At 46.7% G+C, this 23,239-nt stretch overlaps 1 protein-coding gene across 2 annotated transcripts in view; it reads right to left on the reverse strand.

Annotated features, from left to right (window-relative positions):
- The window catches only part of LOC146060786 (uncharacterized), a 96,829-nt gene that overhangs the window by 24,301 nt on the left and 49,289 nt on the right, over positions 1-23,239 (reverse strand). The gene's annotated exons all lie outside the window — the stretch shown is intronic.

Consider the following 23,239-nt stretch of genomic DNA (forward strand, 5'->3'; position numbering starts at 1 on the left):
CCTAAGTGACCACTATTTGTATCAATTTAATGAAATTCCAACCAGAAATAACTATATCCTGGATCTCTTGCTAAGCAACAACGGGACATAACCATAAGGGAGACATTGGGGAACAGTGATCACAATATGATCACATTTTATTTAGATTTTAACAAAGATAATTATATTGGAGCAACTAGGTCCTTAATTTTCAGAAAAACAAACTTTGGTAAGTTTGAGGAGTCCTTAAAGTATATAAACTGGACGGAATTATTTAGAGGTATGGATACTACTGAAAGGTGGCAAACTTTAAAAAAAAAAAAAATGTCAAAAGGAAACCTATGTGGCTTAACAGCAAAGTCAAATAGCTAAAAAAGGAGGCATTCAAAGTGTTAAAACAAGATGGGACACCCAAATCATTTGCCGCATATAAAGAATGTAATAAGAAATGTTAAAATACAATCAAGGTGGCTAAATTAGAGACTGAATGTAAAATAGCCGCAGATAGCAAATCTAATCCCCCAAAAATTCTACAGTTATATAAACGGGAAACGGTTACGGAAGGAAAATATCGGCCCACTAAACAATAAGCAGGGTACCCTGGTAATAGAAGGAAAAGAGAAAAATGAATTATTCAATGCATTTTTTGCTTCCGTATTTACGAGGGAAAATCTTCAGAAGATCTCCCACAGATTAAATGCTCGGCTCTTGATTGCTCCCAAACTGTATGTTTGAATTAGGAAATAGTCATAAATAGATTACAGAACCTAAATAGTAACAAATCTCCTGGCCTGGGCAAAATACACCCTAGGATACTAAAAGAATTGAGTTCTGTCATAGCACTACCGTTATACCTGATATTCAAGGAATCAATAAACTCAGGGATGGTACCAAGGGACTAGCGCATACATCCATTGTGGGGAAAATATTAGAAGGAATAATAAGAGATAGTATACAAAATTTCTTAGGACAGAAGAAAGTGATAAATAAGGCTCAGTATGGGTTTGGCAAAAATACATCATGTCAGACTAATTTAATTAGCCTCTATGAGGAAGTCAGTAGGGAGCTTGACTTCGGGAAATCTGTTGATGTAATACTGCTTGATTACGCTAAAGCTTTTGACACTTTGCCTCATAAAAGGTTATTAATGAAACTGTATAATTTAGGGTTAGGGCAGGGCTTGACAAATTTATTTAAAATCTAGGAGCCAGGATGAAAATTTAGGAGCCCGATAAAATAATAAGAGGGAAAGTTGCACGTGCCATAATGATCATTACACGTTCTACCAAACACTGGAATGCCAATTACATTTAATACCACACGCAGTAATGGTTATTACATATTATCCCACATATGTGGAGCTTACCTACATGCTCATTGCTATGGGTTTTGATGCTTGATGCCAGGGGTAACATGCTCTTTCCCATGGGTTGCATGCTGGAAGCCATTCAGCCCCCATAGTCCAGCAGCAAAAAGTGGTGGCACTGGTGGGGCTCAACGGTGCCCCGGACAAGTGGAGGTGTGGCTGCAGGGCCGGGGGAAAGGCCTGCATCCCGATGGGGGCTTTTGGCAGGTGGTGGAGGGGGCTAAGCCCCTGCACGAGAAGTAGGTAGCAATTAGTCTGACAGGAGGGGGAGACAGGGGTCAGGCACTGCGGGCCGCTGGTGTGACAGGAGGGGGAGACTGTGCTCGGCTGCGCTACCGCTGCTCTGACCGGATGGGGAGGAGGGGGTTAGGAAATGCCGGCTGCATAGTGTTCAATTTAGGATATTTTTAGAGCAGGGTGTTAACCCCCAAAGCAGGGCACATTATTCAAACACCCCCCCCCCCTTAATTATGGGCACACAGACATAAAATGTATCCTATACAATGGGCCACTATATATTTGGCTCGCTCACCAACATAGGAGACAGTCTCTCCCCAAGAGTCCTCAATGCTGTGGCTCCTGCCTTTGCCCTTTCCCTCGCCGCTGCATAAATAAAAGATGCATGCAGCTCCACTCGTGTTGTCGGCCATCGTCCTGCCCCAGTACACATTGCGCATGATGTAATATGCGGAGCGGCGTTTTGAGATCTCAGCTAGCCGATCATTACACATGCATAGGGGGAGGAGCTGCCTGCATTCATGGAGCAATACTGGAGGAGATACTCTGTCCGCAGACACATGTCGGACAGGCTGCTGCTTCTGCAAAAGAGGTGGAGACTGTACACGGCCGCGATAATGTTACAGGAGGGGGAAGCAGGGATCGGGCCCCACGCTGCCGCTGCTATGACAGAGGGGGAGGCGGGAGTCATGCACTGCGGGCGTGGAGACGGGTGTCGGTCACCACTGATCTGACCAGATTCCGCTTCCACCCTCCCTGCAAAATAATCTGGTCGCCAGGAAGCAGAATCTGGTCGCCGTGGCGACCTGGCGCCCGGGTTTTGTCGAGCCCTGGGTTAGGAGATAAAATTTGTAATTGGATTATAAACTGGTTGCACAATCAGAAACAATTGGTGGTAAATGGCATACATTCCAGCTGGGGTAAGGTCCAAAGTGGAGTCCCACAAGGTTCAATATTGGGACCCACCTTGTTTAATACATCCGTTAATGATATTGGAAGTGACATAGTGAGTAAAACTGCAATATTTGCGGACAACACAAAATTGAGTAAGGAAATTAACTCAGGAGAGGATGTGGAAACACTACAAAGTGACTTAATTAAACTGGAAAGGTGGAAAATGCAGTTTAATGTTGATAAATGTAAAGTAATTCATTATGGGAACAAAAATGAACAAGCTACTCATAGGCTAAATGGAGTTATTATATGGAATTCTGCTGTACAGAAGGACTTGGGGGTCATCATAGATGATTATTTGGGTAATAGTGCGCACTGCTCAAGTGCAATAGCAAAAGCAAACCGGACACTGGCATGTATTAAAACCAGAGAATGGATTCAAGGGATGCAAATATTATAGTAGCTCTTTACAAGGCATTGGTGAGACCACACTTGGAATATTGTGTTCAGTTTTGGCCCCGCACCTTATGAAAGGACATAAATGAATTGGAACAGGTACAGAGAAGGGCGACTAAGCTAGTAACAGGTCTGGAATCACTAGAATACAAAGATAGGTTAACCAGGCTGAATATGTTATCACTGGAGAAACGGAGGCTGAGAGGTGATAGGATTAGTATGTTCAAATACAGGATTGGGAATCGTATGGAACTGGGAGAGGATTGGTCACTAACAGGCCTATACTTAGGACACGCGGGCATGTACTGAGGCGCGGGGAAAGGAAATACTGTACTGAATTAAGAAGAGGATTCTTCACCATTAGAGCAGTAACATTCTGGAACTCATTGCCGGTGGGATGATTACAGCTACTACTGTTCATGAATTTACATCCAAACTGGATACATTATTGGCCACTAAGGGAATCCTAAAGATATGACTTAAGGTGCCCATAGACGCTCCGTTCTGCGCCGTCCTTTTCTGTACTATGAGATGCGCGCTCCCTCGCATCTCATTGTACGGTACAAAAAGTATGTGCTGCACATACTTTTTGTACTAGCTATACATCGCATCGCATGCACAATGCATGCGATGCGATGTGTACTAATTAAGTACCGAATGGATCCGACGAACGGACCGTATATGGGTACCTTCACTCAAGTCAGTAGCTACAAGTCAGATAGGTTGAACTCGATGGATTAATGTCTTTTTTTAGCCAATGTTAAAACATTTAGACATACGCTAGTCCCGGGAATATTCGGGTGCACATGAAAAATCCCAGGATTTTTGTGTATGTCTGAAAGGGGTATAACAACACTCTGGGTGCCGAAAAAGAATAGAGGAGGCCCAAGCAAAATGAGGAGAAAATCCACACCAAAGCAGGAAATCCCATAGACACCTCTACTCAGTCACAGGCTTTGTCAGTATCTAGAGAGAGAGAGAGAGACCGCCACCATCTCAGAGACATCAATTGGCATATGACCTACTTATTAGAGTACTAGCTGACCCGTCCGGCGTTGCCCGGGAAAACCTTGGGGTTTCTTTATTTCCAAAATTGCTGAAAAATGTCATCTTACAGTATGCTGTGCCAAAGACCTAAGATTGTAATTTGTTATAGATTCCACCATAATGTTAGAATGTGTTTGCATTGATACTCAATGACGGCAATGAGGTGTGGTGTTGTTGTTTGAAACACAACGCTCCTGAGTTGATAACTTGTATGTGTTGATGAATTCCACATCCACTCCTGAGATTTAGCACCTACTGTATGACATATCCTCCAACATCTGAGGGTCAGAAATCGGTACAAAATCAGAAAGGGACGTGGCCACACCTCCATTTCTATACTTTCAATGGTACAGTTTGTAGGGTGTGTAATTACAGGCGCTGAGTTCGTGGGGACTGGGGTGGGCGTTACTTACCGCGCCATAATTAATTAAAAATGTAATATAATGCACCACTGGGAATGGGTGCAATGGGTCAAATTCTTCCCTTAACCCGCCGGGCCAATCCACTGATCCAGCCATCACAATCATCAATGGATGCATTGATAAGGTTTGGAGTGTAAGAAGTTGAAGAATAAGACTGAGAAAAAGAATTGCCATGTTATAAAGTGTACAATTTACTCAATAAATCGTGAAAAAAAATGTAAGTGTACATACAGTAGAAGTACAATCAAGAAATGAAAGTAGGATTAAAAAATAAGTTCTGATTTAAACTAATAATTGTTTGGATGGGGTGGAACAAATCTATAGGTGGGGGTATGGATATTGTGGGCATAATTGGTGTTTGTTACACCTACAGGGGGCCCTCAATTGATGGGATTTTCACTACAGTGTCACGGTCACAGTGTCACCATCGGGGGATTCCCAATTGGGGTCCAGGTGGTTTTTTAGGGACCCTTTACAATCTTGTACGTCTCTTTTCCTTGAGCTTACGGTCTCCTTTAATGATAGTCAATCACTGAGGGAGACTGTAGGCTCCAGGAGAAGAGACCAACGGGATTGTAAAGGGGTCCCTAAAAGACCACCTGAACCCCAATTGGAAATCCCCCTACGGTGACACTGTAGTGAAAATTTCTCATCAACTGGGGACCCGCTGTAGGTGTACCAAACACCAATTATGCCCACAATATCCATACCCCCTCCACCTATAGATTTGTTTCGCAACCCACCGCCATCCAAACAATTATCAATTGAATAAGAATTTATTTTTTAACCCTACATTCATTTCTTGATTGTACTTCTATGTACACATATTTTTTTCACGATTTATTGAGTAAATTGTACACTATAACGTGACAAATCTTCATTTCAGTCTTATTCTTCATCTTCTTACACTCATAACATTCAAACAAATGCATGTAGCGCTCATGCCCATCGACCAAACATTATCTATGAACCAAAAGAGTCTGAGAAACCCTTAAGGCAGAGCAGTGCCTGATATCCAACTGACTAACAGGGTGAGTGCAGTGTACCCATGTTGTATTGATCAATGGGTGCATTGGCCAGGACAAAGATTTCTCAGTGCAACTGGCCGGGGAGCGCAGTGACAGGCTGGAGGACTGGAGAGACGGATATGGGGAACAAAGTAGAAACGGTACATTAGGTACAGTTTTTATTTGCCAGTACAGACTGTTAAATAAACGGCAAATTATTTTTTATGTGTTCTGTGTGTTTGTGTGTGTTGTACTGTTTTTGTTTGTGTGTTGTAGTGTATGTGGTTGTGTGTGTTGTAAGTATCTGTCCAATGCGTAAGTGTGTGAGGTGTGCTACGTATATACAGTATGTGTGTGTTGTGTCTTTGTGTATATGTGCAATGTTTAAGTGTGTGTTTTGTGTGTGTTGTACTGGTTTTTGGGTGTGTGTGGTGAATGTGGGTGTGTGTTGTGCTGTTAGAGGTATGTTATGTGTGTGTGTTGTGTGTATCTGCCCTATGTGTAAGTGCGTAAGGTGTGCTATGTATAAATCTGTGTGTGTGTAGCGTGCTGTGTGTATCTGTGCAATGTTTAAGTGTGTGTGTTCTGTGTATTGTACTGTTTTTGGGTGTGTGTTGTAGTGAATGTGTGTGTGTGTTGTACTGTGAGTGTTGTGTTGTGTGTATCTGCCGAATGTGTAAGTTTGTGAGGTGTGCTACGTATATATGTGTGTGTAGTGTGCTTTGCGTATCCTGGCAATGTTTAAGTGTGTGTTTGTTGTACTGTTTTTGGGTGTGTGTTGTAGTGTGCATGGATTTGTATTGTACTGCATGTGGTGTGTTGTGTGTATCTGTCCAATGTGTAAGTGTGTGAGGTGCTCTACGTATAAATGTGTGTGTTGTGTGCTATGTGTGCGTATGTGGTGTACTGTGTGTGCGTGTACAATGTGTATGTGTGTGTGTTATGTGTGGTCTATGTATATCCTCAATTATTTCCTAATTGTTTAAAGCCTTCACCATAATGTTAGAATGTGTCATTCATACTCAATGACAGCAATGAAATCAGGTGTGGAGTTGTTCCTTCGCAAACGGTTTCCCAGATCATCGATCTTTTCCCCAGAACATCAATGAAGGAAAATTAAAACTTGGTGTTTTTTAAATTTCTAAGTGACATTTCCCAAAAAGGGCTTCGAGGTGCACACCACCGGGTCCAGAGGTATCTTGTTGCTGAATTTGGTGTCTCTGAGTGCCACGGTGTGTCTGCAATGCTACGGACACGCACACACACACACACGCACACAGACTCTTCAACTTATTATATAGATAGGAGGTTGACTAAGCCTTGGCTGGCTATAGAAAGCTGGCTTTAGAAATTTTGTCAGAATTCAAAGTAGGAATATACAACTGCATACTGTCAGCCTAGACTTAGCCTGGACTTAAACTGGACAGAAACTGAAGGAAACTACAATCAACATAAGTGCAACTCTTAACTGCTAAAACTTTGGGTACTCTTTACCTAGAACGGCGCCCGCGATTGGCATCGCGGTCACCGCGATTTCCCATAGGGATCAATGTTAAAAGTGTGATTGGACGCGATTTTTGTGTTAAATGCCTCAATGCCCGCGATTTGTCCATAGGAAACAATGTTAAATGGGCCACAGAGCCCTAATAGTCCCCCTGAAGTCTGAAATGGCCCCCACAATTGTTAACACCACCCCACGATCAACGTGAACCCGAAGCGTGGCGAGCGCAGCGAGCCCGCGAGGGGCGGTGGTACGCGTCCTCCGACCTTTTCATACCCCCACTATCCACGTCGGCGTGGAGTTGAGAATAAAATAGCGTGGCGAGCGCAGCGAGCCCCGCGAGGGGACGCGGATACCTGTGAAGCCCGCGAAGGGACGCGTTTACCTGTGAAGGTGTCCGCGTCCCCTCGCGGGGCGCGCTGCGCTCGCCACGCTTCGGGCTCACCACACTATTCTATTCTCAACTCCACGCCGACGTGGATAGTGGGGGTATGAAAAGGTCGGAGGACGCGTACCACCGCCGCTCACCACGCTTCGGGTTCACGTTGATCGTGGGGTGACGTTAATAATTGTGGGGGCCATTTCAGACTTCAGGGGGACTATTTGGGCTCTGTGGCCCATTTAACATCGTTTCCTATGGAAAAATCGTGGGCATTGAGGCATTGAACAGTAAAATCGCGTCCAATCACACTTTTAACATTGATCCCTATGGGAAATCGCGGGCATCGCGTTGCACCCGTTTTTTTAGTGCATGCGATGGCCGCGATGCCCGCGATGGGCGCCGTGCTAGGTAAAGAGTACCAAACTTTGAATATTACTCTTTCTGCTTGCATATGCACTGTCTGTTTTAAAAATGCCCAGCTGTACCTCTAATGACTTCACGTCTCCTGCTCTTCCATGGATAATAGGTGTCCTCCAACATTTTATTCTTTTCCCTCTTCTTCTCTATCTCTACACGTCCTCTCTGGATGAGCTTATTTGCTCACTCGACTTCCACTATCACCTCCATGCTGATAATACTAAAATCTACCGCTCCTTTCCTGATCTCTCTCCCTCTGTCCTCACTCATATCTCCAACTGTCTCTCTGCTATCTACTCCTGGATGACCCAGCGCTTTTTTAGACTTAAAATATTAAAGACTAAGCTGACCTCTTCCCACCCTCCAGCCTAAAACCCGACCATCTCTCATCCTAACCTACTGTTTATGCCCACTTCTTTCCCTTCTGTGTCACCCCTGTCTGTCTAACCCTCCCCTTTAGAATGTAATCTCTCACGAGCAGGGCCCTCTCTCCTTATGTGCCTTTCTTAGAATATATAAACTTCTGCCACCCTGATGATTGCTTCAGTGTCCTGTCCCCTGGTGCAACTATCCGTATTAACCATGTACTTGTCCTAATCTGTCTTGTACTGTAATTTGTTATGTGTTTTTGATTATAACTATGCTCTGTACAGCGCTGCGGAATCTGTGTGCGCTATATAAGAAACTGTTAATAAATAATAAAATATGACAGAAGAGATAACCTATGATTTGGGGTAATGGTGTTACCAGGCATAACCCGCCTTGATCAGGGTGTACAACAGTATCAGGGATAGAATTAAGCCAGTCAAGTCAACAGATTTGCCAAAATCTTTACATCAATGAGCAGCAATGCCACTTGAGGAAAGGCAGCAACAAACCCGGACCTAAAGATAGAAGAAAGGGCACGTAACTAAGTCATCACTAGCATGGCCCTCCTATGAATTTAATGAGCCGTTAACTCCCAAAAATTCGTAATTACTCATTCACTCCACTTTTCCAAAGATAATAGCTTAACATGAGAATAAATAGTTAAAAAATAAGAAAATAAACCCAAAACATATTGTGTGAGTCCCCCGGGCTAAAACGAGATCAGAAACGCCCACAAAGGTACATCCATGATGCAGACACCATTCCAGCCATGATCCGGCCTCAGCAGGAGTATTGAAGAGGAGGAGGCCACTACCATCCACCGCCACATGAATATGAGAAGTATTGCAGAAGTTGTTGGTCACGAAGCTTGTGTTCAACTGGAAGAAATCTAGAGGGGCTCTTCTGCACATCCAAGGCAAAATCAGAACAGACGGTCGCCAAACCGCTGTCCAACTTGAGGGGACCATGCAGATGGCCTAATGTCACAGCATTGTGTAAGAAATAAACGCCTGGGGCTCTGCCACGGAAAGTGGTGGAATAGAGGAAAGGAGATTTGCCCGTAGAGGAAATGTTTCACTGCCAAACAGCTGCACCAGGCATTTTCTAAGGAACATCTTAAGGGGCGTACACCCGGTGCGACTGCCTTGCGAATCGATCGAGATTGATTCTGACTATATAGTACAGATCCGTACTATGTAGTCTTGTCTGCAAAGTCTATTTTTCTGTACAATTCAGGACCGAATGCAGCTTAACACTATTAGAATTTGGTTAGATTTTGACTATTTAGTCAAAATCGAAAGAAATTTTAGTGCCAATCGCACCGTGTGTACTAGATCCTTCAGCTCAATTCAGAAGGCCTAAAGGGCACAGGTTGTTTTTCCTAAGCCCACCCTCTAGGCCAGATCATTTTGAATAACACATGGCCATTTCAGCGGAGAGTGCTGCAATTTGCCCTGGCACAGACGCAGTGTGGTCCACCATGGCAGAGATCCGACGATCAGCCGACCCAACTCGCTCCTTTATCTTCAAATCAACCAAACACCCAGCTGCACCCCACCATGCTGTCTTTCCAAAGCAACAATGCCGTCTTTCCAAAGCAACAATGGCCTGAAGGATCTGATCAAAAGGAGGAATGGGGATCACCTGTGGGGGTCAGTTCAGAGCGAGTAGGCGGGGACGGAACCATCAGAGAGGTACCAGACGTGGCAGGGGGAGCAGGAGTACGAACAGCATTCTAGTTTAGAGACCGCCCCATAGGCATGGTCAGACTTCCATGTGGTAATACAGTCACAAAAGTTCAGGCAAAATGAATACAGGCCGAGTCTCCCTATCCGAAATATCCCAACCCCCCCACCACCCCTTTTTTTTATACTCACCAAGTCCCCCGGTGTCCTTCAGGATCTTACTCAGCGGTCCCAGGAGTGCACTGTGCGAGCAAACTCGCCCAATGCGCCCCTGGGTCCGCTGAAGAAGATCCCCAAGGCTGTCGTGGGACCAGGTAAGTATGTTAAAAAAATTATATTCCAAAAACCAGAAAATAATCAGATTCTTACCTGATAATATGTTTTCCTCTACTCCAACATGGCAGCCATCACCTGTGGGTTCTTTCCCTGATTGGGTAGCATTTGGAAAGGAAAAAAAGATGCCTCCTCCATAAAAGGCTCCTCCTCCTTCTCTCTTGTGTGTGTCTGTTTTCTAGCTCTCAAACACAAACAGCTAATTGCATAACAACATAATACCGGGTTGGGAACTATGCTGCCACGGTAGAGTAGAGGAAAACATATTAACAGGTAAGAATCTGATATTTCCTCTACCTCCCCCATGGCAGCCATCACCTGTGGGGGTCATACCCCAGCAGTTAAGTCACTGGGCTGGGAACCCGAACATAAACATTGCAACTTGCACTGTCCTAATTAACATGCCCTTTTTTTATCTTTTTTTTTTATAATACTGCAGACAATACCTTACGTCCAAACTTTGCATCTACTGACGCCATGACATCTAGTCTGTAGTGTCTGGCGAAGGTGTGTACCGAGGCCCATCCTGCAGCCTTGCACAGCTCAGTAATGGAAGCTGCACCCTTCTCTGCCCAAGAAGTTGCTACTGCCCTCGTCGAATGTGCCTTTAACTCTTTTGGAGGCGCTTGATTACTTGCTTTATAGGCTTCCACAATGCAACTTCTTATCCATCGGGCAATCGTTATCTTCGATGCTGCTTGCCCTTTGTCCTTGCCCTCTGTTAGTATAAATATTTCTTGATTAACATGAAAACTTGAAACCACTTTGGGCTAGAAATGGGGATTTGTGCGCAGCACTACTTTATCCTCAAACATATTCAAGAACGGCTCTTCCACCCATAATGCCTGCAGTTCCGATACCCTTCTGGCTGACGTTATTGCCACCAGGTGAGCATCTTAAGTGAACTTTCTTGCAAGGGCTCGAATGGCCCCTCTGTAAGTCCATTCAGCACCAGATTCAGGTCCCATGGTGCCAATGGTTGGTGAAACCAGGGTCTTATCTTCTTTGCTGCTTGAAGAAATCTCTGAATATAACGATTATCTGCTATATTACTGTCAAGCATGGCTGCCAGTGCTGACACTTGTACCTTCAGTGTACTGACTGCCAATCGTTTTTCTAAACCACACTGTAAAAAATCTAATATCGTCAATATTTGCTCGGGTCTTTTCTCTTTTTCTTTGCACCAAGAAACATATCTTAGCCAGACTTTATAATAAGTATTAGATGTGGTAGCTTTCCTAGCTTTAAGCAAGGTGTCCCCCACCTGTCTAGAAAAACCTCTGCTTAACAACATCTTGGTTTCAGTAGCCACGCCGTCAGATTCCAGGCCACCGGCTGATGCTGTTGTACTTTGCATGTCTGGCCTCTGCGGCAGCCTCCATGGCCCATCCACTGCAAGATGGAGTAGCTGAATAAACCAGGACCTCCTGGGCCAAAAAGGTAGCACCGCAATCACTGTCGCGTTTTCCCTTTGTACCTTTCTTAAGAACTTTGGAACTATTGGAAAGGGAGGGAACGCATAGACTAGCTGTCTCGGCCATACTGCTGTTAGTACATCCCATTGTTCTGCCTGTGGATCCTGGAACCTTGAAAAGTACCTGTGGACTTTCCTGTTCTGCCATGAGATCCACTTAAGGATTGCCCCATTTCTCTATCAGGTCCATCTCTGTTTAGGCCCCATTCTCCTGGTAGGCACTTAGTCCTGCTCAGACCATCTACAATACTGTTGTCCTTCCCTGCCCAAACCAGGAGCCCTTCTGCTTCCTGCATCATACTTGAACTCCGAGTGCCCCCTTGCTTGTTTATATATGATACAATAGCTTGATTGTCCGATCTGATGATCACTTCTTTGTACATCAGTTTTTCTCTGAAGGTTTTAAATAGAATCTAATCCGTGTTTTTTTATGCATTACATAAAAAACCCTCCGGATGAGCTCAACGGGATATTAAAGGTGTTCCAGTACAGTGGCAACCTAAAGAAAACAAAAACGAAGCATAGACTGTGCTGATATATAAACAAGAAGAGAGCGCAAGTTGGAATGCAAAAGAACACCGAGACTTCCGGGAATGACGTCTATTGGAACGCAAAACGTCATTCAGACTTCCGGCGGAAACCGGAAGTATCACGGAAATGAGCCAGACGATGTGCCGCGATTACTATCAGCTGTGACGGCTGGCAGAGTGCAAAATATGGACACAATGCCGGAAGGACACTGGGGGAAAGGTGGGAATTAGACAATAGGAACGATCTATGTCTGGAATTAGGCCGCCCCACATAGGGGTATAAATATAGGATCTATGCATTCACTCCATATGCCTTGACAAAGAGACCATTGTGGTCTGGAAACGCATTAGCGGTGGAGTAAGGGGAGAGAACTTTGGACTGTGCACCGGAAGAGGCTGCAGGGACGCCTGGTTTACATCTATTGCCTTGTTGTCTACATTTCAGTGTGGACATATCTACTCGGTGAGAGTCTGGAGTGTTGCACGCCGCCGTCCGGGAATCCCTGCACCCGGACGGACGGCGGGTGCAGCGTCATCGACGCGGCGGATGCCACGTCATCTGACGCGGCGGGGGACGTTGCCGGGCAGCGTCCCAAGCCTCACTCTGAGGCTAAGCGTCGGGGCATTGCTAGGCAACGTCCCCGAGCTTCCACCCGGCGGCCGGGAACGCGCGCTCCTGACGTCAGTCAGGCGGCGCAAATTTTGAATCAATAGCCGGCGTCTGCTGGGCACAGACGCTGGTTATAGTTAAGTCAGTATTTACTTACCTGGCTACTATTCCTCCGGTCTCCTAGGTCCTTTTGGCTCCTGGTATCGTGGCTGTGGTTTCCCACTGCAGTCTTCCTATTCTCCAGCCTTCCAGTCCGTTGTTCCCGTGGAATCGCTTCCTGTCATTACCAGGACTCCTCAGCTGTTTTCCATCTTCAGTCTGTGAGCCTGCATCGGACCCACTGTCTCCATCATCCGTGGGCCACGTGAGTGCTCCAGTTGAGCCCTGGTCCCTTTCTACATTGGTTCTCTGACCCTCCGTGGCGTGTCCCCTCCGTGGGATTATCTTTTGCATTCCGCTCTTTTTGCCTCTTTTCCCCTTCTTTCAGTATATGTTCCCTTTCCCCTGTCTGTCATCTAGTATACGGGTTAGGCAGGAGTATTGCCTTTTCCTCCATATTCCTGCTTTGGGAGTCACGGTCCCTCCGGTGTGTTTTATTGGGGACTCCCTGCCATCTGCTTGTGTCTGCGACTTGGTCGCACTCCCCGTCTTGACCAGGTGCCGGCAGACAGGGGCCCTTTTCCCAGTTAGGTCCATTAGTCAGCTTATCCTCTTGGGATACCCCGTGGCGATCACTTACCCCTTGTCATCACATAAGACCTGGCTGCATCGGGGTCAGAGCGGGCCTAACTCGCTCCTTCGGACGCGGCGGCCACAGGTGAAGCCTAGCTCCGCAGGGGTTTGCCATCTGTCACGGGGACTCAACAGAGTGAGTGTAGGACCCGCTGTGGCCGTCCTAACCGGCGGTCCCGGCTACGGGCTCACGCCTGATTACCTCGCCTCCGGGAACCCACTCTCGTTTCCAGCGCCCAGGCCAGGGCATCATAACATGGAGTTTTTAACCCTGTTGTATGTGTTTTTAATGTTTGTGAATAAAGCGGTATTACACCATACCAGCTTTCCTTTACTTTCATGAGCTACAAGCAGAGTGGATATTGAAGTGATCCAATGGTGATTTGACCGCTCCCTTAAAAGTGATTTTTGTCTACCCTTAAAAAGTAGACCAACTTAAACGGTACGAGTCCCCTCACTAAGGATGAATATGTACTGAATTCTGATTACTTTACATAACAGTATTACACTATTGTGGTTTTACTCTTTGTCCCTTGGGTACTGTGGATTCAAGTTGAGCCTCGCTCTAAGTGGGTGAAATCGTACGGTAATCTCGCCGCTCCTTCATAAAGCGATCTATGTCTACTTTAAAACAGTAGACCAACGCGAAGGGTACGAGTCCACTTATCAGAGATTGTCATCTATTGAATTTTGTCCATATTCATCCATCAAAAATTGTGTTACACTATTGTGGTGTTTTGTCTTTCATTTTTTGGGTATTGTTGTTCAAGAACTTGAGAGAGAATCCTTTCCAGATAGCGCCTAAAGGACTGTGTCGGTACCTTCTTCTTTTTTGCATGCCTGTAGAACCGCCCTAATTTCTCTGAGGTTGGAATGCATGATTCTCTCCTAATCTGTCCATCGTCCTTGGGCTGTCTGACCTTCGCATACTGCCCCCCAACTGGCCCTGCTGGCATCCGTGGTAACTACCACCTGATCTTCCCCAATCCAATCTGTCTCTGCTTGACCACCCCTATGTCTTCTTTCGCTTTTCTCGACAATATGATCTTCTGTGTCAGATCCTTGTTGTTGCCGTTCCATTGGGTTAAAAAACACCTCTGAAGTTTCCTTGTATGTAATCTCGCCCATTGTACAGTTTCCATGGCCGAAGCATTCAGCCCTAGCATCTTCATGCACACTTCCGTTGAGACTATTGACTTCTCCAACATAGAACTCATCAACTGGACCATCTTCTGTTGCCTCTCTGGTGTTAAGCTGACTTTTAGATACTGCATATCCAGTATTACCCACAGATACTTTAATCTGTTTGATGGTTCCAGTTGGCTTTTCTTTTTGTTTATAAGCCAGCCATGTTCTGACAGGTACTGTTGTACTTCTCTGGTGTGTTCTGCTGCCAACTCTCTGTATGGCCATACAACTATTCCTTTTCGTCTTAAGTTTGCAATTACCACAACCAACAACGTGGTAAATGTCCTGGGCGATGTGGCTAGACCGAATGGGAGTGCCGTAAATTGGTAACTCACCCCTTTGACAGAAAATCTTAGATACTTCTGGTGACTCAAGCATATGGGAACATGAAGATAGGCATCTTTGAGGTCGATAGAGGTCATGTATGCATTTTCTTTTAAGTCCGGTAACATACTTCTTACGGACTCCATTTTGAAGGACTTTACGTGCACAAACGGATTTAACTTCCGGAGATCTAATATCGTCCTGAAGCCCCCCGATGGTTTCTAATCCACGAAAAACCGGGAGTACCAACCGCCTCCTATTTGCGATTGTGGTGTTTTCACCACCACCTTCTGGTCTATCATGTCTTTTAAACTGGACAGTAATGGCTCCTTTTCCACCAGATCTCTTGGTATTGGAGACTCCGTGAAGAATGTCCCTGGAAGCTTTTTGAATTCTATCTTGTAACCGGTCTTTATAATTTCGAGGACCCACCTGTCTGTGGTGGACCTCTCCCAGGTGCTTCTGAATTTTAGCAACCTGGCCCCTACCGCCTGGGGCTCGGTGTCATTGCGGATTTTGTTTGGTGGCGAACCTATTCTCTCTACCCCTCTGGGTACAAAAATTTGCCATTGATAGCCAATTACCTCTTCTGTAGCCTCTACCTGAACGGCAACTTCTCGCTTCTCTAAACTCTTGAGGTTGGTATTTAAAAGTCCTGGTTCCCAGAATTTTCTTATTGGTTTTCTCCTGGGACAACCAGATGGATTTTCCCCCTAAAATTTTTGTGATAATTTGATCCAATTGAGTCCCGAATAAGTAATCTCCCTGAAAGGGAAGCGACAATAATTTATTTTTTGATTGTATGTCGGCCGACCACGGCTTAAGCCAGAGGGCCCGTCTAATTACCGCCGCCATCGCGCTGGCTCTTGCTGCCAGTCTCATTGAGTCTAAAGAAGCTTCACACAAAAACTCGACCGCTAATTGAACATTTCGAACCGTCTTAAGCAAGTCTGATCTTCTTATGCCATCCAGCATGTCCGCCTCTAATTGGTGGCATCATTCTCTCAGTACTCTAGATGTAATGGCCATTGAAGCCGCTGGTTTCAATGCTGCCCCAGTTGTAAGGTGTTGCTTCCTTAGTCCTAGTTCTATCCGTCGCTCCATAGGATCTTTAAATATATTGGCGTCCTCTAGTGGTAAGGTTGTTTTCTTAGAAATCCTCGCAATTGCTGCGTCCACTTTTGTTAACTCGTCCCATGTGGATATTTGATCCTTTTGAAAGGGATACATCTTATTCATCTTCGCTCGAACCGTAGCCCTTTTAATTGGGATGCTTCCATTCGTCTATCACCATATCTTTCAATGATTGGGACAGGGGAAAGGTTTTACCCTTCTTCTTCTTATCCCTAAAGAGTAATTCCTGTAGTTTTAACTCTTTTTGCGCATCCTCTATATTAAGAGACTTATGTATAAGAGAAAGTAAATTTTCCACCATATCTGCACTAAGGGCCTTATTTTGGTTCATTCTTTCTGACAAAATCCTTCTTAGATGGACAAAACCATGTGCACTGCAGGGGGGGCAGATGTAACATGTGCAGAGAGAATTAGATTTGGGTGAGTAATTTTGTTTCTGTGCAGGGTAAATACTGGCTGCTTTATTTTTACACTGCAATATAGATCTTACTTTGAAGTAAAACCCCACCCAAATCTAATTCTCTCTGCACAAGTAACATCTACCCCACCTGCAGTGCACATGGTTTTGCCCATCTAAGAAGGATTTTGTCAGAAAGAATGAACCAAAATAAGGCCCCAAATTCACTCTCTGCCTCGTCCGCTGCCTCCCCAGTCGAACCTCCTGCCTCGTCTCCAGAGTCTGCCGAGCCCTCGCTCATCCTGGAATGACTCCTTTTTCCTGTAATCTTCGCTAAGTCCTCCTTAGTCACAAACGTGCCAGCAAGAGCTGTTATAAGCATGTCTACCAACCCTGACATTTGTGTCAAGGGTATCTGCTGTGGAGCTTTACATGCATCGCAAACGCTACCCACATGCTTGTCTGGTAAAGACTTGTTTCACATTAAACACTTCGCTATGTGCAATTTCTTATGTCTGGCCTTCCCTTCGCCTTTCTCTTTACTGTTGTGCGACCTGCATAATAATACATGCGTTATAATGACTAAAAACCACTGTTCCACCAGAAACCAAAATCTTTAAGTAGTGGCTTACCCTGACTTTTGCGTGGTCTGCCTCTTTTCCTCCTCCATCTTAAAGGATAAGTAGTCTAATAAAACACATCATATGCTTAGTACCAGACATCACCATAATTCCAGGAAATAAAGAAGCCACATTTACCCCGCAACGTGGTACCGTGTGCTCCTACTTGCAGAAAAAAACTGCCCACTGCTTTGTATACTCTGCTCTGCAGATATTGCCAATGGTAACGGGAGCTCTGCGGTTATCTCCTTTACTCGTTGGTGGTATAGTGTGTGTGCAGCGTCTCCGCCGCGTCATATAGGAGCGCCGGCCACTTCCTCCAATCGTGGCCGGCCGCGTCATCATTGCTGGCTGTCTCCTGTGCCGCGTGCACCCTCTCTGCTGGCCGCATCCCCACTGACGCAGACCGCGTCATCATTCTGTCCCACACGACTCCTGCATACCTCACTCACGGCTGCACGTGTGTGCCAAGCCATCCTACCACGAGTGTAGACGTCCGCCCGGCTTCACAAGCTGATTCACCCGGACAGATGGCCGCTCCCGCTGACCACTTAGGACGCCACCGCCTGTAGCCTCCCACACCTGGGGACAGCATGCGGCTCACAGAGGCTATTTACCGGGGGTTACCCAGCAATCCATCCCCACCATCACGCCCAGGACGGCGGCGGGGATCAGACCAGTCTTCACAGGGGTAAGCCACCATCTTCTTGCTACCCGAAGGGAGAAGAAAAAAGACACAAGAGAGAAGGAGGAGGAGCCTTTTATGGAGGAGGCGTCTTTTTCCTTTCCAAATGCTACCCAATCAGGGAAAGAACCCACAGGTAATGGCTGCCATGGGGGAGGTAGAGGAAAATCCCTTATCCGAAATGCTCGCGGTCAACCTGTAGTAGTAGTACTATTAGTACAGTACTATCTGCGCTCACTACACGGACATGCGCTGTATTCCCTGTGCATTACTTTATATAGGCTTGTATACAGGTATATCAGGTTATGTCTTATACCCAGGGCCGGTGCAAGGTTTAGTGGCACTGTAGGCAGAACTTCAGCCTATTGCACCCCATCCTCCATTGTGCGCTACACCACCCTATTCCACGCATTATGCACCTGAACACATCCCCCACACTGTGTATTCCATCCCTTATCTCACCTACTGTGCCTCCAACGCCCTGTACTGTGCACCCCATCCCCCACACTGTGTATTCCATCCCTTATCTCACCTACTGTGCCTCCAACGCCCCGTACTGTGCACCCCATCCTCCACACTGTGTATTCCATCCCTTATCTCACCTACTGTGCCTCCAACGCCCCATACTGTGCACCCCATCCCCCACACTGTGTATCCCATCCCTTATCTCACCTACTGTGCCTCCAACGCCCCGTACTGTGCACCTGAACACATCCCCCACACTGTGTATCCCATCCCTTATCTCACCTTTGAGGTCGATAGAGGTCATGTATGCATTTTCTTTTAAGTCCGGTAACATACTTCTTACGGACTCCATTTTGAAGGACTTTACGTGCACAAACGGATTTAACTTCCGGAGATCTAATATCGTCCTGAAGCCCCCCGATGGTTTCTAATCCACGAAAAACCGGGAGTACCAACCGCCTCCTATTTGCGATTGTGGTGTTTTCACCACCACCTTCTGGTCTATCATGTCTTTTAAACTGGACAGTAATGGCTCCTTTTCCACCAGATCTCTTGGTATTGGAGACTCCGTGAAGAATGTCCCTGGAAGCTTTTTGAATTCTATCTTGTAATCGGTCTTTATAATTTCGAGGACCCACCTGTCTGTGGTGGACCTCTCCCAGGTGCTTCTGAATTTTAGCAACCTGGCCCCTACCGCCTGGGGCTCGGTGTCATTGCGGATTTTGTTTGGTGGCGAACCTATTCTCTCTACCCCTCTGGGTACAAAAATTTGCCCTTGATAGCCAATTACCTCTTCTGTAGCCTCTACCTGAACGGCAACTTCTAGCTTCTCTAAACTCTTGAGGTTGGTATTTAAAAGTCCTGGTTCCCAGAATTTTCTTATTGGTTTTCTCCTGGGACAACCAGATGGATTTTCCCCCTAAAATTTTTGTGATAATTTGATCCAATTGAGTCCCGAATAAGTAATCTCCCTGAAAGGGAAGCGACAATAATTTATTTTTTGATTGTATGTCGGCCGACCACGGCTTAAGCCAGAGGGCCCGTCTAATTACCGCCGCCATCGCGCTGGCTCTTGCTGCCAGTCTCATTGAGTCTAAAGAAGCTTCACACAAAAACTCGACCGCTAATTGAACATTTCGAACCGTCTTAAGCAAGTCTGATCTTCTTATGCCATCCAGCATGTCCGCCTCTAATTGGTGGCATCATTCTCTCAGTACTCTAGATGTAATGGCCATTGAAGCCGCTGGTTTCAATGCTGCCCCAGTTGTAAGGTGTTGCTTCCTTAGTCCTAGTTCTATCCGTCGCTCCATAGGATCTTTAAATATATTGGCGTCCTCTAGTGGTAAGGTTGTTTTCTTAGAAATCCTCGCAATTGCTGCGTCCACTTTTGTTAACTCGTCCCATGTGGATATTTGATCCTTTTGAAAGGGATACATCTTATTCATCTTCGCTCGAACCGTAGCCCTTTTAATTGGGATGCTTCCATTCGTCTATCACCATATCTTTCAATGATTGGGACAGGGGAAAGGTTTTACCCTTCTTCTTCTTATCCCTAAAGAGTAATTCCTGTAGTTTTAACTCTTTTTGCGCATCCTCTATATTAAGAGACTTATGTATAAGAGAAAGTAAATTTTCCACCATATCTGCACTAAGGGCCTTATTTTGGTTCATTCTTTCTGTCAAAATCCTTCTTAGATGGACAAAACCATGTGCACTGCAGGGGGGGCAGATGTAACATGTGCAGAGAGAATTAGATTTGGGTGAGTAATTTTGTTTCTGTGCAGGGTAAATACTGGCTGCTTTATTTTTACACTGCAATATAGATCTTACTTTGAAGTAAAACCCCACCCAAATCTAATTCTCTCTGCACAAGTAACATCTACCCCACCTGCAGTGCACATGGTTTTGCCCATCTAAGAAGGATTTTGTCAGAAAGAATGAACCAAAATAAGGCCCCAAATTCACTCTCTGCCTCGTCCGCTGCCTCCCCAGTCGAACCTCCTGCCTCGTCTCCAGAGTCTGCCGAGCCCTCGCTCATCCTGGAATGACTCCTTTTTCCTGTAATCTTCGCTAAGTCCTCCTTAGTCACAAACGTGCCAGCAAGAGCTGTTATAAGCATGTCTACCAACCCTGACATTTGTGTCAAGGGTATCTGCTGTGGAGCTTTACATGCATCGCAAACGCTACCCACATGCTTGTCTGGTAAAGACTTGTTTCACATTAAACACTTCGCTATGTGCAATTTCTTATGTCTGGCCTTCCCTTCCCCTTTCTCTTTACTGTTGTGCGACCTGCATAATAATACATGCGTTATAATGACTAAAAACCACTGTTCCACCAGAAACCAAAATCTTTAAGTAGTGGCTTACCCTGACTTTTGCGTGGTCTGCCTCTTTTCCTCCTCCATCTTAAAGGATAAGTAGTCTAATAAAACACATCATATGCTTAGTACCAGACATCACCATAATTCCAGGAAATAAAGAAGCCACATTTACCCCGCAAAGTGGTACCGTGTGCTCCTACTTGCAGAAAAAACTGCCCACTGCTTTGTATACTCTGCTCTGCAGATATTGCCAATGGTAACGGGAGCTCTGCGGTTATCTCCTTTACTCGTTGGTGGTATAGTGTGTGTGCAGCGTCTCCACCGCGTCATGTAGGAATGCCGGCAACTTCCTCCAATCGTGGCCGGCCGCGTCATCATTGCTGGCTGTCTCCTGTGCCGGGTGCACCCTCTCTGCTGGCCGCATCCCCACTGACGCAGACCGCGTCATCATTCTGAGCCACGCACGCTTCCCGCACGACTCCTGCATAACTCACTCGCGGCTGCACGTGTGTGCCAAGCCATCCTACCACGAGTGTAGACGTCCGCCCGGCTTCACAAGCTGATTCACCCGGACAGATGGCCTCTCCCGCTTACCACCTAGGATGCCACCGCCTGTAGCCTCCCACACCTGGGGACAGCATGCGGCTCACAGAGGCTATTTACCGGGGGTTACCCAGCAATCCATCCCCACCATCACGCCCAGGACGGCGGCGGGGATCAGACCAGTCTTCACAGGGGTAAGCCACCATCTTCTTGCTACCCGAAGGGAGAAGAAAAAAGACACAAGAGAGAAGGAGGAGGAGCCTTTTATGGAGGAGGCGTCTTTTTCCTTTCCAAATGCTACCCAATCAGGGAAAGAACCCACAGGTAATGGCTGCCATGGGGGAGGTAGAGGAAAATCCCTTATCCGAAATGCTCGCGGTCAACCTGTAGTAGTAGTACTATTAGTACAGTACTATCTGCGCTCGCTACATGGACATGCGCTGTATTCCCTGTGCATTACTTTATATAGGCTTGTATACAGGTATATCAGGTTATGTCTTATACCCAGGGCCGGTGCAAGGTTTTTAATGGCACTGTAGGCAGAACTTCAGCCTATTGCACCCCATCCTCCATTGTGCGCTACACCACCCTATTCCGCACACTGTGCACCTGAACACATCCCCCACACTGTGCATCCCATCCCTTATCTCACCTATTGTGCCTCCAACGCCCCGTACTGTGCACCTGAACACATCCCCCACACTGTGTATTCCATTACTTATCTCACCTACTGTGCCTCCAACGCCCCGTACTGTGCACCCCATCCCCCACACTGTGTATTCCATCCCTTATCTCACCTACTGTGCCTCCAACGCCCCGTACTGTGCACCCCATCCCCACACTGTGTATTCCATCCCTTATCTCACCTGCTGTGCCTCCAATGCCCCGTACTGTGCACCCCATCCCCCACACTGTGTATCCCATCCCTTATCTCACCTACTGTGCCTCCAACGCCCCATACTGTGCACCCCATCCCCCCACACTGTGTATCCCATCCCTTATCTCACCTACTGTGCCTCCAACGCCCCGTACTGTGCACCCCATCCCCCACACTGTGTATCCTATCCCTTATCTCACCTGCTGTGCCTCCAACGCCCCGTACTGTGCACCCCATCCCCCCACTGTGTATTCCATCCCTTATCTCACCTACTGTGCCTCCAATGCCCCGTACTGTGCACCCCATCCCCCACACTGTGTATTCCATCCCTTATCTCACCTACTGTGCCTTCAACGCCCCGTACTGTGCACCCCATCCCCCACACTGTGTATCCCATCCCTTATCTCACCTACTGTGCCTCCAACGCCCCATACTGTGCACCCCATCCCCCACACTGTGTATTCCATCCCTTATCTCACCTACTGTGCCTCCAACGCCCCGTACTGTGCACCCCATCCCTCACACTGTGTATCCCATCCCTTATCTCACCTACTGTGCCTCCAACGCCCCGTACTGTGCACCCCATCCCCCACACTGTGTATTCCATCCCTTATCTCACCTACTGTGCCTCCAACGCCCCGTACTGTGCACCTGAACACATCCCCCACACTGTGTATCCCATCCCTTATCTCACCTACTGTGCCTCCAACGCCCCGTACTGTGCACCCCATCCCCCACACTGTGTATTCCATCCCTTATCTCACCTACTGTGCCTCCAACGCCCCGTACTGTGCACCCCATCCCTCACACTGTGTATTCCATCCCTTATCTCACCTACTGTGCCTCCAACGCCCCGTACTGTGCACCTGAACACATCCCCCACACTGTGTATCCCATCCATTATCTCACCTACTGTGCCTCCAACGCCCCGTACTGTGCACCTGAACACATCCCCCACACTGTGTATCCCATCCCTTATCTCACCTACTGTACCTCCAACGCCCCGTACTGTGCACCTGAACACATCCCCCACACTGTGTATCCCATCCCTTATCTCACCTGCTGTGCCTCCAACGCCCCGTACTGTGCACCCCATCCCCCACACTGTGTATTCCATCCCTTATCTCACCTACTGTGCCTCCAATGCCCCGTACTGTGCACCCCATCCCCCACACTGTGTATTCCATCCCTTATCTCACCTACTGTGCCTCCAACGCCCCGTACTGTGCACCCCATCCACCA

Source organism: Crinia signifera, chromosome 1 (assembly GCF_055691185.1).
Source record: "Crinia signifera chromosome 1, ASM5569118v1, whole genome shotgun sequence".
Classification (NCBI taxonomy): domain Eukaryota; kingdom Metazoa; phylum Chordata; class Amphibia; order Anura; family Myobatrachidae; genus Crinia; species Crinia signifera.